We start from the raw sequence: 2708 nt of genomic DNA, 5'->3' as shown, positions 1-2708 counted from the left end.
TCCTTTGTGCATACTAATTGAGCAATAATCATCTATTAATTATTACTAGTATTTATCATCTTTGAAATCCTCTTCACTTGACAGAGCGATGTAGCAGATGTATGAGACTTCAAAATTACTTTACCATGCCATATAATTTAATATGCATTTATAGGTACAATGAATGTGTTAACTCTTTTTTCCCATACCCAAATATGATATTCTTGACAAATTCAATTGTCTCAATTTTATAAAAAAAAAAAAGAATCTAAACAATTATTTCCAGCTTATAAAGAAACTATGTTACCAACCCAAGTGAAGACTATATTTTCTGAGTTCTGTTTTATTGGACATCCTTTGTTAGAAATTTACAAGCATCAGTTGTAAATGCTTAGAACTTCATGATATTACATGCTTCAGCTAGTAAGGCTTTTCATTTTAGCCTTTCATCTTATTAACCAGAAAAATTTGGAAGACCAAATTCTCTAAACTTTCCTTAAAGTGAAAGATAAAATGTGCTCTGACTGCCTAAGTTCCCCAACAAGCACAACTGGCTGTACATGAAGGCCCGGCCCTTCCCTGATGGACTAGCTGAGGACATCGACAAGGGTGAAGTATCTGCTTGCCAGGAACTCAAGGCTCGTGCATGCTATCTGGCTGAAAAGTATGAGTGGGATGTCGCTGAAGCCTGAAAGATCTGGTGTTTCGGGCCTGATGGCACTGGCCCCAACATTCTCACCGACATCACCAAGGGTGTGCAGTACCTGAATGAGATCAAGGACAATGTGGTGGCTGGCTTCCAGTGGGCCACTAAGGAGGGTGCGCTCTGCGAGGAGAACATGCATGGTGTTCGTTTTGACGTTCACAATGTGACCCTGCATGCTAATGCCATCTACCGACGTGGTGGCCAGATCATCCCCACAGCCCATCGCTGCTTCTATGCCAGTGTGTTGCATACTGCACAGCCCCGCCTTGTGGAGCCTATCTACCTGGTGGAGATCCAGTGTCCTTAGCAAGCTGTGATTGGCATCTATGGTGTCCTGAACAGGAAGCGTGGTCATGTGTTTGAGGAGTCCCAGGTGGCTGGCACACCATGTTTGTGGTCAAGGCCTACCTGTCTGTCAACGAGTCCTTTGGTTTCACAGCCGACCTGTGCTCCACCACCAGTGGCCAGGCCTTCCGGCAATGTGTGTTCGACCACTGGCAGATCCTGCCTGGGGACCCTTTTGACAACAGCAGCCGTCACAGTCAAGTTGTAGCTGTGACCCACAAGTGCAAATGCCTAAAAGAGGGTATCCCAGCGCTGGACAACTTCCTGGACAAACTGTAGGGGGCCTGATACTGCCAACACTGCACGGTGCCTGCCCATCAGAAGACACCTTGAGACTGTCCCCATAGTGCTTCCTGGAGGTTGCTGGGGCCACCCTGCCATCACTCAGCACTAACATTTGATGCTGATTCTATTTATTTCGGGATTCCAAGGCAGTGGAGTCTCCTATGCAGGCTTGACTGGTGGGCCATGGGGTGGGCAGAACACAGCGCTATCATTTTCAGAGGGAAATGCTGAGATGTCAAATGTCTAAATAAACGCATTCAGAGGTTTACTGGGTCCATCCATGGCCCAAGTGGAGTTTCCCCAGAGGGGAGGCAGGCAGCCTGCCAGGAACCCTGGCTGTGCGACCCTTAGAGTAAATAAACTGCTATGGTTGACCTCAAAACAACAAACAAACAAACAAAGATATTTAGGCGTTGACCCTGACAACATATATAAAACACTTGACAATTTGCTGATGTATGGAAAGAACTTATTATACTATAGGATCTTATTATTCTTATATGATTTCCAAGAAGAAATACTAACTTCTATGGAAGAATATTAATAGTTTTTTTTCTGAGAAAAGAGAGTCACTTAGTTCTGAAAGTAAGCTACAATCACACATCCTATTATAAGGTTTCAGTTTCTTATAGAAAAATATATAATGCTGATGCTGTAAAATTATAATGGGGTGGGAAAAATTTTATCACCTACTAATGTTTCAGCCATCCTATTGTCACAGTCCCATGTGTTACTCTAAGATACTGTGGTAAGAAAATATGCTGTGCTGCCCTCAAAGGAACAGTGCATGCAATTATGTACCTGATTCTTAATAATGACAATAACCAACTATATTAATAGTTACTTATCTAGAATATTGTACTTTTGTCATAATTTTAAGGTGAAATTATACTTAGAAACAAAATTGACTATCTAACATTATGCTGTGTATGCTCCCAAGAGGAGCCTCAATCATCCCTGTTTTGTATGAATATATTCTGGTGTTAATGTGAGAATGACATCACCTAGCAATGTATTTCTGAAAATGTATCCTTGTTGGAAAGTGTCTGCTGTATTGTTCCTGTATTAGCACTTAGTGCACCAATGTATTTCATAACGTTATTGTTTTATTCTCCAGTGGCCAGCTGCATTCTCAGATTTCAAATGATATATTATTATTTCTTTTATTGCTATTATTATATATGAGAAAATATTGATAGATTGGATCCAGAAAAATCACCATGAAACTTCAGAGGGCAGGCGCTACAGTACATGGAATCTAAGGCTCCCATTTTATATTTAAGAAAACTGCAGGAAGAGACACTGGTTCACTAGTTACAAAGTTATTAGTAAGCACTTTGCCACCTTCTTTTTATAAATTTTCTTACCCTGATATGATGAAAGCATAGTTGTG

General features: G+C 41.1%; 1 pseudogene; it reads left to right on the top strand.

Moving 5' to 3' along the window:
• Positions 1-491: 491 nt before the first annotated feature.
• Positions 492-1309, top strand: LOC131900010 (elongation factor 2-like; annotated as a pseudogene).
• Positions 1310-2708: the final 1399 nt, after the last annotated feature.

This window comes from Peromyscus eremicus, chromosome X, assembly GCF_949786415.1.
Source record: "Peromyscus eremicus chromosome X, PerEre_H2_v1, whole genome shotgun sequence".
NCBI lineage: Eukaryota > Metazoa > Chordata > Mammalia > Rodentia > Cricetidae > Peromyscus > Peromyscus eremicus.
This window is presented reverse-complemented; position numbering and strand designations above follow the sequence as displayed.